This window comes from Tiliqua scincoides, chromosome 6 (genome assembly GCF_035046505.1).
Source record: "Tiliqua scincoides isolate rTilSci1 chromosome 6, rTilSci1.hap2, whole genome shotgun sequence".
NCBI classification, from domain to species: domain Eukaryota; kingdom Metazoa; phylum Chordata; class Lepidosauria; order Squamata; family Scincidae; genus Tiliqua; species Tiliqua scincoides.
In genome coordinates this window covers 77,950,781-77,977,215 of record NC_089826.1, presented here as the reverse complement: position 1 = coordinate 77,977,215, position 26,435 = coordinate 77,950,781, and the positions used below count along the sequence as shown (strand labels likewise).

Here is a 26,435-nt window from a genome sequence, read left to right as displayed (position 1 = left end):
GGCATGACAGTTTGGGTGGGGCACGCACCCATGCCGCTCCTTGGATCTGCCCCTGCTTCATCCTGATGTACCTTCCAGCATGGCGCTCATCATGCCTATTCCAATAGGTAACTTCTTGGCCATAGTAATCTTTAACTGAGGTCTAACTTCAGGTATCCTCAACTTCTGGAATCAGAAATTGGCTTCTAAGGCGGCATCTTCTTTGTGGAATACCCTGCTATGCTCATTCAATTGGAGTGTTCAGGAAACAAATTAAATGTTCCTATTTTGAGCCAGTGTTTCAGCATGATCTATGGCTTTCTTTCTAGTGGCTTTATGTATATTTTATGTATTATACAGTTGCCCCTTTTCTTACATGAGGGTTACATTCCAGAGTCAGTGTGTAAAGCTAAAATATGTATACTCTAAATTGCCTAGAAAATCCCTTACATCTGGATAATGAATATTGTCTCTTTAAAAATTATTAGAGGCAGGCAGGAACTGACACCAATGGAAGAACAGCAGCTTCAGTCTCTGATCTTAGACATATATTTAGTAAATGAAATGGGTAGGAGGTCAGGTCTAGAGAGTAGAGCCTCTGTTAGCCCGAAGATAATATCAGAAGGTCACCAGTTCGAGGCCACCGACAGCTCCCTGAATGGCAAGACCTTGAAGCCGCTGACAAGCTGAGCTGAGTTATTCCATCTGCTCTTTGGTGTGAGTGAAGAAGCGTCTTGGCTGCCCTCCATGTGAGAGATGAAGGAGCTGCTTGTCAGCCTGTGTGGGAGGCAACTGGAGGCCAGAAGTGAGACCAGACCAGGAAGATCCATTCTGAAATGTTGGTTCTTGAAAGAGAGAACCTTTATGATTGTAAAAATCCCCATGAGGGATTTAGAAACACCTGCCTATGTAAACTGTCTTGAATAAAGTCAGAGGAATAATCTGATGACCAGAAAGGCGGTATATAAATACCTAGTTGTTGTTGTTGTTGTTGTTGTTGTTGTTGTTTGTTGGGCAGACTTGCCTGCACTATTTAAAATGGTGTTCTCTCTCTCTCTCTCTCTCTCTCTCTCTCTCTCTCTCTCTCTCTCTCTCTCTGTGTGTGTGTGTGTGTGTGTTTCCCAACTGTGTGAAGCTGAATTTGCACATCTCAACTGAGGGGTGACTTAGCTGCTTAGATGATTTTTGCAACCCAGTGACTGCGATACAAATTTAACAATTAAATAACATTCATCTTTCTATTGCATACCTGGTGCATGAAAATATGCACTACAAAATGATAGTACTGAAGGCTGTTTTTAAATGACAGCGGGGAGGGTGGTAGTTTCAGAGTTGACTTTAGTAGCTGTGAGGCTGGCCTGCCCAGAGGAAGGGAGCTGACACTTGTTTTTTCCGACATATTCTGCATTTTAATTTGGGCCTTCATTCAGCAGATGCATCTGGCCCATTCTGCCAAAGCGGAGAGGGGAAGCTGTGTTACACACTTATGCACAATGTGCAATATCACACAGTAAGCAGCTTTGAAAAGGGAAACAAAATTTCTGAAATTTGATACTCAATGTGGTTTCTAAAAGTAATTTTTAGTGTACTGGAAGTCATATTAAGGGCAACATTTTCTGAAAAAGTGGCATAAAAAACCAACACCGCCCCCCCCCCCCCCCAAAAGAGGTTGGTACACTCTCTCTCAGGGTAAACAAAATGTCCATTTTCTGAAACAATCCCAGATTAGAGCATCGGGTGGAGATTTGGAAAGGGATATTAAAGACAGGTTAAAGTCCATCCTGAATCAGAAAACACCACCTCCCACCCATGCAACCACATACCCACAGGGTCACACAGCACCTGGCACACACTATTAGAGCATCTTTGAACACAGTGGCATGGAGGGGACAATAAGCTGAGTGATGCTCACTTCCTGTTCTCCATGCTTTTTGACAATATTCAAAGCAAAACTGGTACCCCCTCCCTGCCTCTCTTGGGAAATGCACAAATTCTATTTCTAAGCTTACCAAGAGAAACAGAGATCAGAAAGTGCAACTGCCATATCTAAGATAAGAGAGAACATGCCACCTGCAATACAGAGGGATATGTGTGGATCATAAGGGTTACTGAAATCAATGTATGTGAAACTTCTGAATGCCTGAAGTGCACTAAATTAAAACCCATTTGTGCCTAGCCCACAGATGTACACATTTGATCCCTGTTGCATACATGCAATGTTGGGCAGAAATGGTTTTAAAAAAAGATCTTAATTTTCCACTTGGAAATTGCCCCTGAATTCTACACCATCAGGACTTGAGGCTGCAGCATATCTTAAGTACAGGCCCGGAGGAATGCCAAGTGACCAGCTGTGCACCACCAGCCACTCTTCAGTGACAGGACTTCAGTGAAACAACCAAGGTTGGCAGCAAAGCCATTTAAACAGCAATAGGTCACGCAGGGACATGTGACACTGCCCGGCCCATGGAAAGTTTCCAGGCCAGGCTTGCTCATAACAAGGGAATGCTCTTGCTTCTCCCAGGTCAGCTGTCTGGGCTCCCTTTGGCAGACTTTCTTCTGCTTCCCCCCCCCCCCACTATACAGGAGGGAGGACTGATGACTTTCTGCATTAAATGTCTTCAAATGAATGCTCAGCTTGAAGCTATTCAAGTTCATTCTAAAAGTAAAGGCATTTTCCAAGTAACTGTCCTCAAACACGAATTCTGAAAACTCCTCAAAGTTTTTTCTAGGTTCAAACGTAGGTCTGTGTACTATTTCCAATTCTCCCTCTCTCTTCTTTTGCAAATTAGATACTTTGCTGACTTCAAAAGAGGAGAGGGGGGAAAAAGACACACACACACATTCCTAAATGTATACCCTTCTGATCGCTCCAAAAGGAAAGCAACACCAAAATAGCTTAAAACACGGGCTGCTGAAAATTATTCCCATATCATGCAAATAAGCAGACAAAAATATCTTCTGGGCAATTTGAGATACATACAAATATTGGTTATTTTAAAATAGCAGCTTGTTGCAGAGGACATTCCACTACTTAAAATGAAAGTCAGTTTCTCCGAGCATCTGAATGGAGAAGAACTCGGGGAGCTCCCAATTGCTTTCTTAGTGATTACATAAATGACACCTATCATGAGATCACACACTTTTCCAAGCACATGTTGAAGCACACGTTCAACAGGAGGCAGGGAAAAACTGCAAGCTTCCTCATGACAATAGTAGACTTTGGTCCATGAATGCTTCTGCCATTTTATATACTGTATATGGGCATTTTTAAGGGGCCAAAGGATTCTTTGCAGTGAATACCAGGGTTTCCAAGCCCAGTCTCATTCAGATATGAACCTGTAAGAAAAACCTACAGTATCACATGCAGTGGGCCAGCTAGAGAGGTTGCAAAGCACTAACAGCTCAATCCTATCCACACTTTCCTGGGAGTAAGCCCCACTGACTCTAATGGACTTCCTTCTGAGTAACCCTTCATAAGATTGGGCTGTAAGTCTTGCAGGGAGCCTCACCGCAGTGTGCAAGGGGCCCCTCCCCTTCGGAGCCATTCTAGGCAGTGAGAGAAAAACAGGCGCCTGGCTCTGAAAGGGAGGGAGAGAGGCCCCTTGCACGCTGCGGTGAGGCTCAGGATCGGGCCCAGGAGCTTACGTCTCTGTTTTGCACCCACTACCTGGAATGGCTCTGAAAGGGAGGGGGAGGTACCCCTTGCATGCTGTGGTGAGGCTCCCTGCAAGACTTAGTGCTTTGCACCCCCTCTAACTACACCACTGATCACATGCTTTTCTGACAGATTTAGATCTCTCCAGGGTGCAGTTTGGTGACAGCAACAGGGGCAGTTGGGGGGGGGGGAGGAAGACGTTTAAGCTATTCTGTGTGGGGACGTGTGTTCCTTGGGGTTCAGCCTACCCGCTTTGTCCTTTCAAGTTATTTTGTTACACAAATAATTCTTTTCATGACATCCTTGCCACACTCATGGGTATGCATGTGCCCCCTTCACAGCCTCGAGTTATTTATATCGGAAAGGTAGTGGAAAATGACAAGGTCTGGCAGTGTTGGGCTCCATGTGAATAAAAAGTTTGACATGCTAGAAGGCGTGAATAATGTTTTCCTTTTTTTTTTTTTAATCCTCCTTTCTTTGCCTTCAATGTACCCCTTTCACGAGTTAGTTTGCCGTTACTAATCATTCCCAAGGGAACAACAAACAAGAGCCATTCCGGTCATGCAATCACATGTCTGTCCCCAGTAGGTAACAACTGATTTTATCCTATTGCCCGTTCCAAAGTTTATAGTGGTTTGAAATGTGCCACAACCCACATGCTCACAGCCGTTTCATTCTGAACTTTCAGCAGTGAGAGATAACTCTGCAAACTAGGAATGGGGATCAACTAACCCAAGCCTTTTCCTCCCCTATCTGGAGTCTGAACATAGATACTCTCACTCCATGACAGCGACTGGCTCTTAACCCCCCACATCTCATTTTTCTTTGTTGCAGTTCCTTAGAAACATAAATCTTGTTCTCTGGCAGCAGCAGCGGCAAGTGGCTGCTCCACATGCCCAAACTGGTTCTCCCTTGCAGATTTAATTCACAGTAAGTGGTCTGAAAGGAGGTCAGCACATCAGAAAACAAAACAAAACACCCACTTCCAGTTTGTTTGCTGCTCTTGGATCCATTGCAGAGAGCCGTCCTCCCTAATGGAAAAAGCGGTTCCCTTTCTTGCCTTGAGTCCCCCATGCTATCGTTGACATTTCTTGTGTGTGCAATAGACAGCAAAGCCCTTTGCATTAAAAAGGGAGGGCTCGTGGAATCAAGCACTCCAGAGGCTCCTTGCATACAAACCTGAAAGCGCTGTCATTAAAGCAAGCTAATATTTGCTCCAGTCATAAATGAGAAATTGCTCCTAGGCCATGGACAGATTCTAGTATCTATATCTGTGTGTGGTGGGGTAGTATTTGTGCTTTTATGAGTGATCTGGTGGGGAAGAAGAAAGCTGGAAGGCTGCCAGAGCTTAACCAGACCAAGACTGTGACATTCTGCCAAAGTCACAGAATTCAGGAACTAAGAAGTCCTGATCCATCTTTGAAGGGCCAGCCTTGCCTGAACCAGAAGTTACTCAGGACAATCTGGGCAACCTGAACACCACCTTGAGACCCACTTCAAGGTTCTCATAATAAAGATGGAGATAAAAAAAACTTTCTGCAGAAGGTGATAACAGAGAGGAAGACATTGCCTGTGAATGGTCTCTACCACCATGATTAACAGCACACAGATGGTGGAAATGGAGATGAAAATACAAGTGTAGCAGAAAAAATATTACCTTGTGGAATGCTTGCACGGAGCAGACAGTGGGTCCTCTTTATCCACAGTTTGGAACCTGCAGATTTGACCCACTGTGGGTTCTGAACCTGTGACTGAAGTATCCAAAGAGAACCTCCTGGACATGACAGGAAGTGCCTTTCTAACAGCTCCAGGGGGCATTCTGAGGTAGCCCTTCTGAGACTTAGAACAGCTCTGGACAGGACCAGAAGGCACTTCTGAGGTAGCCCCTCTGAGCCTTAGAACAGCTCCGGACAGGACCAGAAGGCACTTCCAATCACATCCAGAGGTCAGGTGAGGGCCCAAACCTCTGGATTCAGTTAACTGTGAGTTTCAGCATCCGCAGGGGTTCAGGGAACAGAACCCCTCTGGATGCCAAAGGCCAACCTGTATATGAACATATGAAGCTGCATTATACTGAGAAAGATCATTAGTTCATCTATCTAGTCAGACTGATGGCAGAGCTCTAGAGCTGTGGACAGCTGCTTTTTCCAGTCCTTCTACACAAGATCTCTTTTAACTGGAGATGCTAGGGATTGAACATGGGACCTTCTATATGAGAAGTATGGGCTGTAAGAATGACCCTAATCACATGCAAAGCCAATGTGAAAAATTCTAGTATCTATGGGATTTTCAGGCGTCTTTAGTGTCACTTAGGGTTTTTTTTTTACTCAATACTATGCTAGTGTTCTGTTGGCCTCTAATTGAAATTCAAATACATAGCTTTAACCCAATTGAAAGGTTTTTAAGCTATTTTGCAATCTTATTTTTAACCATGCCCAATGAAATTTGCTCCACTGATTTTATTTCCTCCAGGTTCAGCCCCAAGAATAGATCTTAACAGATGAAAATTGGGTTCACAAGTGTAACAAGATTCCAATTCTATCCTGAGCAAACAGTTAAACAAGATTTTGATCTAATGAGTGTTTTGCCCAGGTATCAGTGGGCAGAATCTGTCCCTTAGTGAGCTATTTCATTGATTATGCATGAGCCAGCAGATCCAAGTCTTGCTGCCTTTTTGTCTACCTATTAAGATGGCACTGAAGCATTACGAAGCAAAAAAAGGCAAAGTACTGTCTTGTTTATGTCACAAATATCCAGAGATTTAACTGTATGTTCACAATGGAGAATTCAACCTGTGAAGTCACTGCCTGGTCTCCAAAGCTAATATATCCTTCTCTCACACACTGAAATCAGTGGGAGTGAATGTTGGCTGCTGTCCGGAGGATTTCACAACTCTGAATGAGTTAGTGTACATTTGCAAGAACTGTTTTTTTCCTTGTGATGGTTTGGTTTATCCCCTGATCGCTTTTTGTAATAACTAGAGAAGTACTTCCTAGTCTGGAATATTTTAATGGGTTTAAAGAAACAAGCAGAACAGCGATAATTCTCCCCCTGGTCCTTACTTCAGAATACACAAACATGCAACGCCCCACAGAAAACAGTGAGTGCATTCACAGGGTTTACAGTTATGGTCTAAATAACTGGATAATCAAGTTTCCCAGTAATCCTGAACACAATAGGTCTTGCATTCAGTCTCAAATGCATGTGTTCTGAATTTTTTTTCCTTTGGTCCCAGTTTATCTGAGCTCCTTCTTGCAATGTTTTATTTGCACTCCATTGAATGTTCCAGACTACATGATCTTCAACAGATAGAATACGTTGTTTTGGCACTCAGACAAAAATTTGAGTGCTTTAAACTCATTGGCATTCTCTTGATTCTTTAGTTTGTGTCAGATATCAAGTATCCAGCACCAAATATCAGCTGTCAAATACTGTCAGAAACTAAATACCAAAGCATGTCATCTACTAAACGCCAGCAACAATAAACAGCCAAATATCAAAAATTGCTTCGGATATGGGAGATAGAATGCCAAATATTGTCTGATACAAAACTGGTAAGAAACACATATAAAATATATGGCAAATACTTGAAAGACTCAGCACTGGAGAAGGAGGTGGGTCGCGGCACCCTCCACCACAGAACAGATGGGGGCGGTGGTTTGAGGACCTCTGACCTAACATATATGAGGAGGGCAAACAGATACCCTACCTCTTAGGCAAAAGAATTGGAGAGTGAGCCTCTGACTAATCCTGTCAGACAGAAACCAAGATTCCATGGCTTGACATTTGGGCTTAAACCTATGAACTGCTTTGAAGGCCCTCATCTGGATACCCCTCTCATCAGAAATTAAGCAAGCACCAACTGGGTAAAGGGTCTTCACTTTTAGCCCAAAGACCACCCTTCTCCAAGTTTGGGAGACACCAACATTTTTTTCCATTTTAGACAACAGGGCAGCAACTGTTACCCTGCACATGCCCAATCTCATCTGAACTTGGAAGCTAAGCAGGGTCAGGCCTGGTTAGTACTTGGATGGGAGACCGCCGGGGAATACCGGGTGCTGTAGGCTTATACCACAGTCTTTCGATACTGAAGATAGCCAACCAACCAAAACCTGCAGCTGAACCCACCCCTTTCCAGGCCTGATGTGCTCTTTTCCCTGCCCTGTCACCTTCACATTCTGCCCAGCCCTGTCCTGTTCCACTCCTCTCTTCCTACCTCCTGCCCCCTGTGCAATCCTACAAGGGACAGCAGGTGTCCACTGCCACATGGAGCCAGCCACTCATTGCTTCTAGCCTGAACACTCTGGCAGGTCACCTTGGAAGGCACGTCACACCGACAGAACTCTTGTTTTGGTGGCGTAATGCAGCTTCAGAATTGGGCCGTTAATTTATTCATCGTAACTAATTTATCGCATTTATTTCAATGGTGCTTTGTCATGACAAACTTTCCTTAGGTGCAACCTTTTTCCTCTTTCACGGTTTTGTTCCATTGTTCTTAGCCGCTGTGTGATAGACAGAAATTTAACAGGCAATGCATCTGCCACCACTGTGTCTCCATGCCCCAAAGAGCAGCACCGGCAAGGCGATCCAGTTCACTCCACATGAGGTCTTGATGAACAAATAGCCCCCCCACCCCCTGCAAAGAGAACTATGAAACTGAAGCAACTGCGTTGGATGGAATATCTTGGGTTCTTTACAAGAGTTTAATTCTTGGAATCTCGCCTTATAATACTTTATTGTACATTGATTGAAGAGAGAAAGAAAATAACAATGTAACTCTTAGCCATAGGGGTGTAAACGTTTATAAATGAAGAGAGGAATACTAAATCAGTTTTTGGTGCTCTATTTTAAAATAAATTTTCTCCATTAATTAATTTTGTGACTCAGAGCAAATGTGCATGGTAGGAAACAGAGGACCCCGCTGATAACAATCTTACCACATGCAATAGTTCTGTTCTTTGAGATATATAACAGATGTACTCTTTGGAAGAGTTCCAGGGGTGGACAAGGTGCTTCACTGGATGAAGTGGGGGCTTCTGACCTCCTAAAGTCCACTATTAACTCCTCAGTGAAAAGTGCCTTGGAGTCTCACCATCTCAAGAGATCAATGCAATTTAATATCCAGATTTGCCAAGCTGTCACAGGCCGGGCAATTAGAATGATTTGACAGAAAAATGGTTATTAAGGGAGGAATGCCATGGACCAGACAAGATGAACTGCATCTCACCCTTTAAAAAGAGAAATCTTCTCTGAGAGCTAAAACCTGCCAGAAGAGCAGCTTATTTCACAGTCACCTATAGCTCACTAATCCTATAAATAAATGGAGCATCGCTGTATATACTACAACTAGTGATAAAAAAAACAGATGTTTGTGCACAATAATAAAAAAAAATTAGAGCTGATAACACAGGCCAACACACATTTTGCTTCCTTAAACGTTACACCAATTCCTGAGTATATTTGGGGTTGTTGGCAACCTTCAGTCTTGAAAGACTATGGTATCGCGCTCTGAATGGTGGTTCTGGCACAGTGTCTTTAAAAGGGGATTGGACAAGTTTCTGGAGGAAAAATCCATTACGGGTCACAAGCCATGATGTGTATGTGCAACCTCCTGATTTTAGAAATGGGCTATGTCAGAATGCCAGATGGCACCAGAATGAGGTCTCTTGTTATCTGGTGTGCTCTCTGGGGCATTTGGTGGGCCGCTGTGAGATACAGAAAGCTGGACTAGATGGGCCTATGGCCTGATCCAGTGGGGCTGTTCTTATGTTCTTATGTCTAGTGTGGCTGAAAAGGCCGATTCGGGAGTGACTATGGGCCTTCCTTCTTTGCCTCAGTCTGTTGGCAAAGTGTCTCTTCAACTGGGAAAGGCCATGCTGCACAGCCTGCCTCCAAGCAGGCCGCTCAGAGGCCAAGGTTTCCCATCTGTTGAGGTTCATTCCTAAGGCTTTCAGATCCCTCTTGCAGATATCCTTGTATTGCAGCTGTGGCCTACCCGTAGGGTGCTTTCCTGCACAAGTTCTCCATAGAGGAGATCCTTTGGGATCCAACCATCGCCCATTCTCACGACATGACCAAGCCAACGCAGGCATCTCTGTTTCAGCAGTGTATACACACTGGGGATTCCAGCGCGTTCCAGGACTGTGTTGTTTGGAACTTTGTCCTGTCGAGGTGATACCGAGGATGCGTCGGAAGCAGCGCATGTGGAAAGCGTTCAGCTTCTTCTCCTGTGGTGTGTGAAGAGTCCATGACTCATTGCAGTACAGAAGTGTACTCAAGATGCAAGCTCTGTAGACCTGGATCTTGGTATGTTCCGTCAGTTTCTTGTTGGACCAAACTGTCTTTGCAAGTCTGGAAAACCTGGTAGCTGCTTTGCCAATGCATCTGCTTAGCTCGGTATCGAGAGAAGGAGTGTTGGAGATCATTGAGGCAGGGGTGCTGATTCCAAAAATGGCATCCGTTTTGCCCTATCACATCTAGTTTTGGAGACACGGCATAGCCTCTAGTGAATTATTCAAGCAGCTTCCTCATGAGCAAGCCTACACCATGGCTTCCTCATGAGGAAGCTGCTTGAACCATTCACTAATGAGGCTATACTATCCCTCCAAAACTAGATGTGATAGGGCAAAATGGATGCCATTTTTGGAATCAGCACCCCAAATTCATACCAAACCACTATAAAATTTGGGAAAAACTTTTCTGACCCTCAATTTTGTAGGCCTGTGTAATAGTAATTTGCTGGGACTCCACTAGATTAAATATCTAGCAACTGACAACACACCTTTTTTGGATGGTGCTGATTGAGCTGTTTTTTCAGACTCTTTGCACCCATTTTAGGAAGACATTTTAAAAGAAAGAAAAAAAGAAAAAAGAAAAAAAGAGAAAAGGCTATGTTGTCAGTACTGAGTCAGCCCAATGCAACCACCAGAGACAAAACAATTGTCCCACCTCAGGAGTGCTAAGCTAAGGCCGTTCTGTTCAGGACTGAAAACATAATTCAGGCATACAGAAAAGAAGATGCTTTATTTTATTGTTTTTAAATGCCAGTTGTGTTCTCTGTTTCTGTACATTTCTAAAGCCAATATGTGCAGTCAAGGCCAGCGTCAGGCTGCTGAGACCCTTGGGGCAAATCAATGGATTCCCACCAGTCCCTGAGGATATACTGAACTTTCGCACTATCACTAGTTCTGAAGGCTGACCTGGCCAGGTGGGGTCTTCTGACGGGCATGAGCCTTCATTCAGATTCACCTTGTCCAAGTATGGAGTCAGGGTAGCCAGAGAGAATGGAACATATCAAAGATGAGAGGATGAGCTCAAACTTTGCTTTCACTGTGATGAATTCCAGAAAAAAAGTATTCTGATTGAACCTCCTTGTGAGGGGTAGGGGACAAAACACACACACCTAACTCCTACCAAAGTTTAATGTACTTGGCAGCTCACCAAGAAGCACTTACATCTTGAAGGAGTGGCTCAGCATTTCTCAAAAAAAGGAAAAAAAAAAAGAGCAATCACTTAAAGGATTAAAATACAAACAAAACTTTGCAGCATTGCTTTCCTCACAAATGAAAGCAAGGGAAGATGTAGTAACTTCTGCACTGAGGGAATTTGCCCGTGACCTCAACCCTGACCTAGTTGAGATGCATTTACACTATGACTAGGAGAAGGAAACAAAATTCTGCTTCCATGCTAGCTCAGTCCTGGCCTCTCCTGGGCGCAGGCTGAAAATAATACCGAACCATGGTGAATCACTGACAAGCCTTTTTTTACGAGGAGGATTATCATTCACAAGGGATTGCCCTGACACCATCAAGCTCAATTCCTGCAGCAGCAGCAGCCCAGATTGGACTCCAACCAGATCCAAGAAGAAGAACATCATCATCCAAACTGGCAACAGCCTCAGGAACCACATGTGAAAGAGTGTGCATCAAGCCTGTCCTCAGCTATGAATGTGTCAGTTATCAGTCCTTACATACCCTGAATTTTTTTGCCTTTATAAGTTTAAAGCTGATTATAACAAAAGACCAAGCAGTTCCTCCCCCCCCCCCCCAATTCCATTACCATCAGGGTCATTATCTGCATCAGTCAGTCAGTCAGTCAATAATAATGAATAATAATGGTCAATCAATCAATCAATCAATCAATCTATCTATCTATCTATCTATCTATCTATCTATCTATCTATCTATCTATCTATCTATCTATCTATCTACTTTCCAACATTATGTCATACTCTATGGATCCATAAAATAGGGACAAGTTTTCCATGAAGAAAGTCCCAAGTTCAATTGCGAGCATCTCTTTTGAAGTAGGCTACCTCAGAATGCCAGGTGCAAGGAAGTGATAACAGGATGCAGGCAGCAGCAGGCTTAGCACTGGGCAAACGGGGCAAATGTCCCAGGTGCTGAATCCAAATGACTCAGACACTGAGGCTCCTGATGCAGTCGGAAACTGTACTTCTGGTTTTCCGGAAGTACAGTTTAAAACCATGTTTAAGTACAGTTTAAAACCTCAGAAGGCTTCCCCAGTCAGTCTTAACCTTGTGCAAGGCTCCATCGCAGTGGAAAGGTAGTGGCAACTTCACGTGCGGGGCAGGGGGGGCAGATTCACCCATGGGCAGCATCGTGGACCTTTGCCCCAGGAGAGGGGAGGGGTAAGTCTGCCACTGGACGTAGATGTCCTGTTTTGTGCTCGCTGATGCATCTGATGATGGGCCACTATGAGATACAGAAAGCTGAATTAGATGGGTCTTTGGCCTGACCCATCAGGGCTCTTCTTATGTTCTTATCTCCATGGAGGGCAGAGAAAAAAAAAATCCTGTCTGAAATCCTGGAGAGTCACTGCCCGTTGGCAGTAATAAGCTAGATAGACTAGCGCAGCGGTTCCCAATTTTTTTTTTTTTAGTATGGGGACCCACTTTTTAAAATGAAACTCTATCGGACCCACCTAGGTTTACGCAATTTAAAAAAAAAAAATAGAAAAAAATATTTATTTGCAAGTAATAACAAAAAGCAGAAAAAAAATGCTCAAACATTTATCTCTGTATGGCCCAAATCCTAACCAACTTTCCAGCACTGGCAGTGGGATGTGTGCTGCATCCTGCAGTTGGGTGGCACTCATGGAGGCCTCCTCAAAGTAAGGGAATGTTTGTTCCCTTACCCCAGAGCTGCATTGCCCTTATGTTGGTGCCAGAAAGTGGGTTAGGATTTCACCCTATATTTACACAGGCTTACAAACAGCAGGAGCGGAGCTCTTTGCAATACAATTAGCTATCTGATTTTGGAATACCCTCAGGGCTACAGGCAGTTAGTTATCGGATCTTTCCATCACTCATGTTTTCACTGGCGACTCTGCTTCATGACCCACCAAAAATCGGGTAGAGACCCACCTGTGGGTCCAGTCCCACAGTTTGGGAACCAATGGACTAGTGGTTTGGCTCAATGGACATTGATGATACTCCTACCATAATCAAAGGTGGGGCTATTAGTAGCAATTAGTAGCAGGCTTGAGTCTCCCTTCCTGGGGTCAAAGGGGTTCAGATCCTACCTCAGTAGTAACTCATCATATCTCTTTTATTTCCTCCCAAATAAGTGAATTGCTTTCTTACTCTTTTCTGTTGGAATGCAACATTGCAGTAAGAATAAGACTGCCTTTGGCCCCTGGCGTGGTGGCCCAGGGTTCACTGCCACCAATTTCACATGCAGTGCTTCTCCAGGCAAAGAGATGCACTGGCCCCCTCTTCCTCCCCAAGGATTCCTTGCAATAGAAAGGCTCTTCTTTGACACACACAGAAACCTCCCACCATAACAGCAGGCATTCTGCTAGTGAGAGATTGCTACGATCTAAGATTTGCACAGATTGCTAATTTCAAACCGATGCTAAAATAATGGCTCTTTATGCTGCTTCTTCCCCCAGATGAGGCTTCAGTCACAACGCACTAGAAGAATTTACTTCCTTCTAGACACCCAAGTTTCTTTAGTGCAGCATAATGTTGAAGAGGGGGTAGCTTCTCATTCAAGCAAGACTTGGTCACACGGCTGCCCACAGACATTCTTTGCCCTTCTACCATCATGAAAGGGAGTTCACGAGGTTGCCATTTATATTCCAGTGATTACACAACCAACATTCCAGCTCTGAGTATTGTCATATTGATTGAGCTTTTGCTTAGGCTGTTAAAAGTGGATGTTGGTTTTTTTTTAAGAACAGTACAGACTCTGTGTGTGCGTGTGTGTTTGAAAGGAGCATCAGGTGTGAAGTTTTTTCCACAGGTCTGTTGGCGAAGGAATCTGAAGCCATCTGAAAACAAATATCTTAAAACAGCAGGAAGGAGAAAGAAAAAAAAATACATGAGTAGCAGAGAAAAGAGTGCCTTTTTGGCATTCAGTGTGACTGAGTCCTTGCCAAAGTGGCAACCCTGTTCCTGGATGGTACCACTTCAAACAGCAGGTGAGGGCTCACATTTTTGAATGTACCCCATGCAAAATAACAAAAAGATCTTACAGATGAAAAACGATTCATATTTTTTTTTAAAAAGAGAGATTTTGGATTCACCTTTCCTGCAGTCCCCTGGTCTTCAAGATCTAATGTCAAGAATAGGGTTACTAGATATTAGGATTTGAGGCTTTCAAAGGCGATCTCAAGCTTTCCAACTTGGCTGCCAGATCTCAGGTTTTCAGCACCAAGATCTGGGTTTTGGAACTTAGGAGTTTTGGAGGATTGCCTCTGCCGTCTCCTCTCCCATATAAAATTTAGTGTGTGACACACCCACCTTTTCCAACTGATCTGGAAGGACATGAGGAAGAAGTCATGGAGGCAGTAAACATTTTGGAGAGGTGTAATGAACTGTACAACCCAGGTACTGGTTTACATTTTCAGTAAAACGAACCTCATGACCCCAGGAAAAACTGCCTCTGTAGCCCCTAAGCACAATCTACTGGAAGTCCCTCCCACACAAACTTTTTATGGTATCTTTCTCGGTGGAGCATTACCCCAGGAACTCTTTAGGGTGCAAAATGGCAGATTTTTTAAAGTGTATGGCTGCAATCCTAACCACACATTCTTGAGAGTAAGCCCCATTGAACAAAATAGACTTACTTCTGAGTAGACCTGGTTAGGATTGTGCCCTTAGTCACAAATGTTTGATTGTGGGAATCAGACCTAATCACTAATGTATATTTTTTATTATTATTAATTAATAATGTGCATTATTTTCTTACCAGCATATTTGTTATAAGTTTGGTACTGTGAATGGGTTTACCACTAGTGTCACCTGATGGGTTGGAAAGTCAGGAATTTAACATAAGGACCTTAATGCTTCTGGATGCCTCGACCTTTGTAACACCATTCTGTGTAGCTGGCACCCTCCAGCAAATGGGAAGGAAGAACTGCAGTTTGAAGTGGGAAAGAAGCAGAAAGTCCCAAGAAAAGGGGGAAGTATCTCTGGGCACTATTTATTTTATTTATTTTTCACATGTATTTATCACCCTTCCTCCAAGGTGCTCAGGATGGTATACATAGTTCTTCCCCTCCTTTTGTCTCACAACAACCCTGTGGGGTAGGAGAGGCTGAGAGAGAGAGTGATTGGCCTAAGGTCACGGAGAAACCTCCATGGTCGAGTGGGGATTTGAACCTGGATCTTCCAGGTCTAAATCCGATTCCCAAACCACTACACCATCCTGGCTCATTAGGCACTGTGCAGCATTGGTCAATTTGCTGCCTGCTGCAAGTCTGTTCCTTTCACTGTGTTCTGGTTCTACATGTGCAAATAAAACAAATTCTATAAAGACGTCAGAAGTTTCCAGGGCTTTTTTCATCCAAGGCCTGTAGCACTGCCCTTTGAACTTGTCACCATTCAGTAAATCAGTGAGCACCTAAGAGTAATCTGGTGGGAGGGGGGGAACCATTTAACTGTAGACCAGTTTCTTTTTACTAATCCAGTGCTGTTTTCTATCATGCCTTGCGTTGTCTGAATTCTTGCACCAAAGGCATGAAATAGCAATATTCGGCATAAATCTTTAAAAACAGTAAATTGGCTGCTCAAAGGTTGCTGCGGGCCATGTACTCTTAAGTCAACAGTTTAAAAAAAACAACACAAAAACTTGGGATCACGATAATGCACCTGTTATAGGAGCAGTGAAATTTCACACCCACAGGTAATATATGAAGATTATGCTCTCTTTTAAAGGAGCCATCAAAAGAAAACAATTAAATGAATACATCTGTTACATAACCCAGATATATTTTATCAGTGAAGTTCCCAATACAAGTGATAACAGAATGAAGGTTTTGAAATGGAATAAGCAACCTAGCAGAGACGCTTTTCTAGATGTGTGTGTGTGTGTGTGTGTGTGTGTGTGTGTGTGTAAAAACACAGACTGGAACCACTAAGAGAAGAGACACTTGTGTGCACTAACCTCCACCAGAAGACTGCAAAACAGTCTCATGAACAGATCCAAAGCACTTTCCCACAGCAGACACAGAGAGAAATACGGGTGCCAACAAAAATACCTGAATACAAGAATGGAACAAAGGAGATCCAGAAGACAAGATTTAAACCCCATCATGTACAAATACTGCTAGGCAAACGACTCAGTCCAGGCACCACAGCCTGGGGGAATTGCACAAAACCTCTAAGTTGGCAGGACATCCTGGTGGAAGGAAACAGAAAAGCCAACTGTCACCTTGTCATAGGGCAAGCACTGTGGTAGAAGCCAGGAAGTAAAGTGAGGGAGAGACATACTAGAATACCAAGCCACACATCCCTGCATACTCAAGGGATCAGGAAAGGAGCAGGGAGAGAAGATGAGTACCCTTCCTACACTATCCACTGAAGATTCAGAATGGAATTGCAGGCTTCCAATAGTGGAGAGGAAAAGAGGGACCTTTGGGACAGAGAGAAACACACACATGCGTTCATGCAACCCGCCCTCATGTGCACGCATGTTCACATGCACACAAAGAGAATAGTTAAGCTTTGACACAATATTGTAGTTCCAGTGCATGCATGTGATACACAACAATGATTCAAACCCACCTTTTCAGATTCTTGCCCCTAACTTGCAATGCCAGCATATAGAAAAGCAGAAATATCCACATCTCAATGTTCATGTACTGGAAGGTGGTTTATATACTATTGTGTTGGAAAACTGCTTGCACCCAAATGGTCCTGCAAACTGCCCCATTCCATTTGTGGAAACTTCAAAACTGAGGGCCCAATCCTATCTCACTTCCAGCACTGATGCAGCTGTGCCAAGAGGGCACATCCTGCTATGTGGGGGATAGTCATGGAGGCCTCCTCAAGGCCTTAGAGCTCCATTGCGTCTTCATATGTGCTGGCAAGTTGGACAGGATTGGGCCCTAAGAGATGTATTGTAGCATAGCTTTTGTAATTGAGAGTCAAGTACACAAAACATTATCACTAGTTCATAGTGATCTTCATGGATGAGCAGAAGTGTACACAGATCTTCATGGATGAGCAGAAGTGTACACAGAAAAGTTTAGACAATGGGGCTAAAAAAGGTCATGAAATGCAAGAGGACCAGAAGATCTTCGATATTTCTAAACAAAACTCAAGGGCATACAAGATTTTTAAAAAATCAACCATTCTCACCCGAAGTACTCAATGATTAATACAATCTTCCTATCTTTGTTATGCTAATTTAACACCTGGAATGGGAAAAGGATAGATAGTTGGCAACCTTCAGTCTCGAAAGACTATGGTATCACGCTCTGAAAGGTGGTTCTGGAACAGCATCTAGTGTGGCTGAAAAGGCCGATTTGGGAGTGACAATCCCTTCCACACCGGGAGCAAGTGCAGTCTGTCCCTGGTCTGTCTCCTTGGCTATGGGCCTTCCTTCTTTGACTCTTAGCCTCAGTCTGTTGGCCAGGTGTCTCTTCAAACTGGGAGAGGCAATGCTGCACAGCCTGCCTCCAAGTGGGCCGCTCAGAGGCCAGGGTTTCCCACCTGTTGAGGTCCACTCTTAAGGCCTTCAGATCCCTCTTGCAGTTGTTCTGTTGCATGGTGCAGAGTTGTTGATCCGCTTGTCAGTTTTCACCCTAAACCCCACGCACCCCATGAGGTTAACGGACCGTGGCGAGGCAGCACCTTACTGGCTGGGGACTGCCCAGCTTAAGGCGGATTAAGACCTAAATGAGGAGACTCACCTTTGTTGATAAATTCTGGTTCAGCACTAAACACATCTGGATCTGCAGTTGGTGATCTTAAATATGCAGCCAAAGAGTGCTGTAGCCCCTTGAGGTTTATTATAGCTAACCCAGGGATGCTGCTGAGGTGGAGCAGAGATCCGGGACTTTCCCTACAGTAAGACCAGTGACATAATCAGTGGAAACACTCAGATTCTGCCTTTGAAACTTTTTTCCCCTAAAGGCAAACTAAGAACCCAAATATGTTAATGCAGCATTTCTCAAAGTCTGGATCAGGACCCACTTGGTGGGTCATGACCTGATTTCTCAGGTCTCCTTGGGTCCTGCAGAGCCCCCAATGAAAATATAGGTGATAGAAAGAACAGGTAACTAAAGGCCTCAAGCCCTGCGGCTGTTCAAGAACCAGATATCTGCTATTTGCCCTGCAGAGAGCTGGGCTCCTGCAGTTTTCAAGATAGCTGCTAATGGCCCTGCAAACAGTTGAGCTCCTGCAGTTTGCAAGCCTGCATAAACATAAGGAAATAAATGTTTGAGCATCTTTTTTCTGGTGTTTTTTTTCTCCCTCCAAGTCTGTCAATGACAGGTAGTGCGGGCAGAGGAAAGCTGGGTCACATATCTAAACCCCTCATGCCTTGGGGTTGTTCATTAGGGCTGCCTCATTATGAGAAATGGATTGAGCTTTTGTAAGTATTACTTGTAAAAGTCTTGTAAACCTAGGTGGGTCCTGATAAAGTGTCATTCTAAAAAGTGGGTCCAAAAGTGGGCTTTTTGCATTTAAGCCAATGAGATATATCAGAAGGTAAAGGGAGATGTGATTATATCATTACATCACCCCTGTATGGAACACCAAGCTCCTGCAGGTAAGTGCCTCACCAGGTGACACCCACCCCTGGGATGTCTCTGAAGCACCAGCAGCTGCAATGGGTCAACTCAGACCTGTGCAAGTGATATTGCATGTGTGCACTAGTGATATAGTGCAAGCAGATCAGATCCTGGTAGGGGGCTTGGATTTCATTGGTGCCACCACCACTGCCAAACTTGCCACCATCTCCTGGGTCTGATCCACCCAACCCCTGCACCATCTTCATTCCATTCACCCTCACCTATTCCAGTCCCTTCCTCACCCCCTGCCCTGTTTCACCCCTTATGCCAGCCTTACCTGCTCTGGTGGGCCTCCCAACATCTGCCAGTTTGCTCAGGAAGGCTCTGGCAGCAGCTTTACCAGCACTCATCTTTGATGGGATTGGGTTGTTAAACACACTTGCACCATTCACAACTATGGGTGCCATGTGCATGTTTAGCCACTAAAACTTGTGCACTTTCTATAAAGCTTGCAAAATAAAGTGAGGACAGAATCTACAGTTGCCCTTATTTACATAAGGTTACACTTCCATGGTGTGTGGTTTCAGAGCATTTGGATAAGTAGTAATTTGGGTTGGATAAGAGGAATTTTGAACTTCTCTTCTGTGAGGTGATGAGAGTTCAGACTACAATGTCATAGCAGGAATAAAAATAATCTCGATACAAAAAGGCTTAAACTGCCTAGTTCCTTTGAAGAGCTACTCCTCTCCATGCTAGTAGGAATCCAATTAATTTCTTCCATTCTGGCCTGCAGGAGGTAGAAATGCTGCAGAAGCAGCACAGTCTGCCACTCAGGTTGGGTATGCAACTTTAAAGCAAGCACAGTTCAGTGTCCGGATCCTAACTTGGGGAGGTAGCACGCCCCCCAGAGAGATATAAGCCACACCAATCCTTCAGAACACCTGCACAACGTAAGTAAATCTACAATCTCTGAGCATACTCATGCAAATTCTAGTATATTTTTAATCATATTTTAGAACAGTGATTTTCAGCCTTTTTCATCTCACAGCATACTGACAAGGCATTAAAATTGTCAAGGCATACCATCAGTTTTGTTTTTTTTTAATAATTGACAAGGCATTCCAAACTGCCATTTGGGGGCTCACCCTTCCCCAACAGCCCTACTGATGAATGACCCTCTCCAAAATGACCCTCGCCTGGCACACCTGCGGACCATTCACAGCACACCACTGTGCCATGACACACTGGCTGAAAATAGCTGCTTTAGAAGCAGCCCTCCCTGGATACCACCACTGACCAGTTCCAAATCTCCCATTTCTGCTTTGTTCTTGGCATCTCCTGCACTCAGCCGTCGCTGCCTGGGATGGCTCCAACAGTAAGTGGGGGGGGGGGGTCGCTTACATGGCACATTGGCAGCAACTGTTACCCTGCACATGACTGATCTTGTCTGATCTTGGAAGCTAAGCAGGGTCAGGCCTGGTTAGTACTTGGATGGGAGACTGCCTGGGAATACCGGGTGCTGTGGGCTTATACCATAGTCTTTCGAGACTGAAGGTTGCCAACCATGTGGCACCTGCAGTACTTACCATTTTGTCCCCCCTCTAGCTATGCTACTGAGCACCATCTATGTATAAGGCACTTTACAGAGTGAAGAACACAACAGCGCAGGTCTCCTGCCCAAGGAGCTTAACAGTGTTTCTCAGACTGTGGGTCAGGACCCACTAGGTGGGTGGCAAGCCAATTTCAGGTGCGTCCCCATTCATTTCAATATTTTATTTTTAACAGAGTTTATGCTACCCTGGTATGTGACTGCATCTGGGGAAATGTTACAGATCAGTACTTTTTACAGGCTACTATGTATATGCTTTTGAACAATGATAGTCAATGGAACTTACTCCTGGGTAAGTGTGGGTAGGAATGCAGTCTAGGATTGTTAAAACTTTTCCTACTTGATGATGTCACTTCTGGCCATGGCGTCACTTCTGATGGATCTTGACAGATTGTCATTCAAAAAAGTGGGTCCCACTGCTAAAAGTCTGAGAACCACTGGCTTACACTATACATTTCACCACTGAGGTTGGCAACAAAGAGATGAGAGAAGACAGAAGAGGGTGTCAAGGGCAACAAGCAGCAAAGAGATGGGATGAAATAGCTAAAGGTGAGGAGAGCATGACTTTAAGGTGAGCAAATGGATCGCACACAGGACTCATTTCAGTTAGGAATGAAGTCCAAAGGGTCAAGGTCAAAGGCTTTATGGAAAAGTTGGGTCCTCACAAGGGGTTTGAAGAACATTGTGCCGGAATAAGGCTGTTCTGGGAGGTACAAGGGCCAGCAAGAAAGTCATTTAAGAGAACAGGCAGTGGAGGATGGTAAATTTGAAACAAGAATCACAGATAAATTTATATCAAGAAATAAGGGTGTGAAACCTTTAATGTATCTTCCTAAATGAGCTATAAACATTTCCTGTTTCCTGTTAAGGACGTCAAATGAGAAGGTTTCTCTTAAATGACAAGGAAGTTTGAACTGAATGAGGCAAAACTGCGTCAGACAATTATATTTTGGTTTAACACAGAAATGCATCAACTCTCCTTGTCACTCAGTGAGCCCAGAGGAAGGAAGGAATCTCACAGACCTCCAAACCTGGCTGACAGGAAGCAGAAGATTTTTGCCTTCCTCTTCTCCGAGCTTGTTCTGATTAGGTTGCCACTCTTCTATTTATTCCTTCCCCCCATGTCCCACCAACTTGTTCAGGGTGATGGAGTCCCTGCTAGCATTTTGAACTGTTCCAATAGGTTTCCCGCCATGGGAATCATTCCTTTGCAAAATCATCTCCTTGGCCATCTAATTCCTCACAAGGGTGTCACAGACTTCGGGCCCCTGTCCTGACATCATTCTTTTCCACAGCTATCAAGCTTCATGTAACACTGCGTCCTGCAGTGCTTTTGAAATATCCTGTGCAGCTTTAAGAGTCTTTATTAAGGGTTCAATATATGTGTTCACCCGGCGGCCTTACACTGTGTGCTAATCATTACCTCTGTTTCTAGCACCTGCACACTGTGACATTTTCTGTCCGGCACTGAGAGACTGTTTCTCCAGCCTCTGACTTTGGTGCACTTTGCAATAAACTTTAAAGATCAGCCTTCAAAAGAACCAAACCAATGTCCGCATTTTATTGGCAGGCTGTGCTCGGAAAAATCCTCCATCTGCCAGGAGTAATAATTCCAGATATGTTTTTGACTTTGTTTTTTAAAGGAACTTTCAAAGATTAGAACCACAAGTGCAATCTGCAAATCTTTTGCCCTGGCTTTAAGCTATAATGCAGAGGAGAAGCAGGAGTCAGCCTATAAATATATTCTTGCTGGCAACTGGTTTTCATGGGAATAAACCCTTGGTGCAATTAGTCAGTGCGTTCCCCTTACTGTGCTCTCCCTCCAAGGGTGTAATTTACACATAAAGCTGTTCTGGAAAGAATGGGTTAATATTAGCAACACGTTGTACCCAGCGAAGCCTTAAATAATCATCACATGGCTTCTGCAATCTGTTCCATGCTGTCAGCACTGGGTTACTCATAATAATATCAGATAAGGGCTGTTCAAAGTGACATACTAACCAACATGTGAGCTGCATGACTTTCTGGCTGTAATGCTGCCCTTCATCTGAACTTTGGCTTAGATACTGGTAGCTGGACTCAGAGCTAGGGCACCAGCCTTCCTTTCCATCTCCCTCTCACTGCTGATGAGATGGAAGGAGGGGGGCTGGTCCACTCACATAGTGAAATCCAATAGCCCTCCCTCTCCCACCTCACAAGTAGCTTCTACTCTGAGAAGGGGGCAAGGGAGGGAGTATCACGTGCAGATTCCTGTTTACTGCACACCTGCCCTTGACTTTTTTGGGCTTCCTAAGGAGGAAGAATGTGTGACTTATAATTAGCATGCAGAACCAAGGAAGCCCAGAGCACTATTTGGGGAAGGCAGTGAATGGCTGCTCCCCTCCCCCCACATGCACACGTCACATGCTTCAAATAACATGCAATAATTCTTCAGGAGCACCTGTGCCTTTCTGCTTTTTTTTTTTTTTTTAAATGAGGTATAACAAAGTAACATAAGTGCTATTTAAAATACACAGCTTTCTTTCTTCCTGAATATATTCAGGTACAGCCTTTGACTCTAACTGCTAATTTTTGTTTATTGATTATACTGGTCCACTCCACCGTTCCTCCAAGGAGCTCAGGGTGGTATACAGGAATCTCTCTTCACTCCATTTGATTCTGACAACAACCCTGTGAGGTAGGTTAGCTTGAGATAGTGACTGGCCTGAAACCGCCCAGTGAGCTTCAGAGGTGAGTAAAGATTTCAATCCAGGTTTCCTAAACTTTCAACACCGCAGTTTTTACTTTCTCTAAGTTGTCCCCACCCTTGCATCCTGAAAGCAACCCTAAGAGTGAGCATAATGGAAGTACATAACTGCTGGTTATCTTCTTCTACACACACAAGTCAGAAGAAAAAAGCAGAAACAGAGATGAAGGCAAGAAAAAAATGCGGGGCACTGCTGGCACAAAATGAGGGAGAAAAATATTGGCACAAAGGTCATTAGATTTAGCTCAGGGGTTCCTAATGTGTGTGTTGCAAAACCTTATAGTGTAACAGAACACTCATAGGGGTGCTGTAAAATGTTCCCAGTGTCCCTTTCTACCTATTCTCCAGGGCACCACCATCTTGGATCTCACAAAATCTTGCAAGATCCAAGACGGTGGCACCCAAATCTCACAAGATCTCACACAATTTGTGTGCTATCATCTTGAATTTCACAAGATTTTGCGAGATCCAAGATGGCAGTGCTTGTCTGAGCAGGGAACAAGAGTCTGCAGGGGTGTCAAGTTTGGGAACAACTGGATTAGCTACTCTCCACAAAGGGAAGGGAAGAGAAGGTGCCACCATACAAGCCAACCCCACTTATTTTCTCCATGCCATTCCACATACAGTTTAGAAGGAAATTACAGTATTTGTGTAAATTGAAAGCATGGAGACAGCCAGAAGCCAGCATAGTGTGTGTGTACTTTGATGGGGGGGGGGGGGGGAATCCTGGTGCCATTTCTTACTCCATCCCCTGTAATCCCAGGGCCAAAATGGCACACACTCTCTGCCATCACAAGAACAAGGCCCATCCTTGAAAATTTCTCTCCCATGTTGCTTCCATGAAGTATGGAAGATTCCCCCAATGTTCATACAGCAGCATATAACTCAGTTTAGGAGAACTGGAGTGTAGCTCTGACAGAGTTCAACCAATTACAGGCAGGCAAAGAGGTATTATAGCACAAAAAGAGTTTGTTCACTAAAGGGTGGGGTAGGATCACACAAGGAAGAAGAAAAGGAACAAAAAATAGGCTAACAAAAAAAAGGCTTGGATGAGGTACAGATCTTAACAAAAATATAGTAGAGAATTATTGGCAAACTATAAAACAAAATGAAATCCTTGCCAAGTCTATCTGTCTGACCCGTACTGTACTTACTAAGCTGTCAGTTTTTCCAGACTCCATTACAGTTCTCCAGATCTGGAAGAAGTGGGTGGGCTTGGCCGCACAATGACAGGATTTGTTGAACATGCACAAGCGTCCTTGGGCATAACTTCAGGTAACCTTGGTTCTATAACTTCATGGTGTTGTCTGATTGGATGTTTTATCATGGCCACTTCAACACTCTATCCACTCACCTCTGACATAACCAGGAGGGCTGAATGTCCAGTTGGTGGACAACACACCCCAATCCCAGCAAGTGATCCAAGGTCTGTTCTTGCCCATTGATAATGATGATCAAAGTCACAAAATGATCGGTTTGCCTGGCCATTTGGTCTTTCTGCAACTGGTAGCAATTTCAAAATTCTTTTTTTCTAGCCTCCAAGTTCATGAAGCTCAGAATTTACCAGGAGCTCCTTTGAGCAAAAAAATAAAGTAAAAATGAAAAAAAAATGCACATTTTAGCTTCCTCTTCGTATTGTTGTAGGGAACCCTGCTGAAATTTTCTGGTGGAAATCGTACTTGGCAGAGGTGGGGAGCTCAAAATGGAAGCTTGGATAATGTTGGGGCAGTGACCAGTGAATCAGGGCATAAATTTTAATTGAGGCTCAGAGTAAACAGATTCTTAAAATGCTGTTAAAACATTTAGGGTGCATCCTAACCCCTGGGTTAGGCTGGCACAAATCTCCTGTGCCAACCCGCGGATGCTGCAAACATGCCATAAGGCACATTTGCACCGACTTTAGTGTTGGGTAGGACAGCACAAGGAGTTGCACCGGCCTCTCCATGCCAGATCCAAGTCCGGTGGGGTAAGTTTGCGTTGGCTGAACTCGGCCGATGCAGGGGTCTGGGGGGCACGTGGGGAGGGCAGGGAAGAAGCGTTTCGGGGTGGGGGAGGGCGAGCAGTGTGGGGTTGGGTGGGCAGGGAATGGGGCCAGGATCTGGTGGTTATGCTGGGTCCTGACCCTGTTCCCAGGCAGCATGGAGTAGCCTCTGGCTGCTCCATTCTACTTGAATTTGCGCCACCTCCTGAGGTGGCGCAGATCCAAATACACCCATTGGAGCCAATGCAGTGCGACAAGGGGTAAAGAGCAAGTTTTTCCCTTGCCTCGGGTTGTGCCAATTCTGGCCCCAAACCTGCACTGGATGCAGCGCAGGCCCACTGGCCTGCCTGTTCCAGAGCAAGTTAGGATTGTGCTGCACAACACTGTAGTCCTCATTAAAAATACTGTATACTTGGAAAGAATAGGTATATGTTATTACTTATGTTCTTTGGGATTCCCTTTTGGAATAAACCCTAATCCAGTAAATTAATAGGATGATAATAACTCTTATCTTGTGCTTACCCAATGACTCCTGAGCAAGACAGCTCAGGGATGGGATAAGGAGCGTTAAATTCCAGTAGAAGAAATACAGCAGAGTACATTGGAGTCATGTGAACTGTAAGACATTAGAAGAATTATGAGTAAATATTCCCTGTGAAATAGGATGAGAGAGACTACATGCAGCTTTGCCAGGGCAGCGGTCGATCGAAAGGCACTCCAGTTCACAAGAGAATACAGACTGTCCTAACTTTGCTTTCATAGCTTATAGCAAGACATCTTTTATACCCAGTCCCCAATGGCAAGGGAATGAGAGCTGTAAACACCACAGCAGGAATTCACTCTCTCCTTAGCACATCGGTGCATCCGTATTCCAGGAACTACACCAAGCTGCCTGCAAGTCTTAACTCAGCTGTCCAGACAAAATCTGTGGTGACCAAAGGAAGAAAGGGTCAGAGATACCATTTTGCAATTTTTTTGGGAGGGGGTGAGGAAATCAGATTTCTGGGGATGGGGGAAGACCACCAAAGTTCAAATAATGGCAACAAAATTAAACACTTGTCACTAAATATTTTAAAAGCAGAAATTTTTTTAGAGCTATTGTTGTGGCTCTTTTGAAAAAAAAATGTTATAACTTAAAAAAAAAAGTTTTACGGACCCAGATCGAATGGTTCCCTTCATTTTTTTTTTTAAATCAATGGAAGGCTGCCTTCCAACCGTATGATATATTAAGCCCACCAATTGTTTACAGGCATCTCCTAGTATCCACGGATCCAGTATCTGCAGATCTGCTTATCAGCGGTTCCCAGCATCCCCGCCCATTACTGTACTTTGGTTTATGTTGTTTACAGTTGTGCGAAAAATCATGTATCTTGCTTCCTGTTACCCGCATCGCCCCCTCTAGCATGCAGGCTTCCTGTCTGTTTGTCCTTGCTATAAATTTTCTGCTTACAGCTTCTGGGTAAAGCAAGAGACACTATCCTTC

At 44.2% G+C, this 26,435-nt stretch overlaps 1 protein-coding gene and 1 pseudogene across 2 annotated transcripts in view; one reads left to right on the top strand and one right to left on the bottom strand.

The window, feature by feature from the left end:
* PPARGC1A (PPARG coactivator 1 alpha) overlaps positions 1-26,435 on the bottom strand; it is a 402,579-nt gene that overhangs the window by 150,574 nt on the left and 225,570 nt on the right. The window lies entirely within an intron of this gene.
* On the top strand, positions 7,585-7,701 carry LOC136656314 (5S ribosomal RNA; annotated as a pseudogene).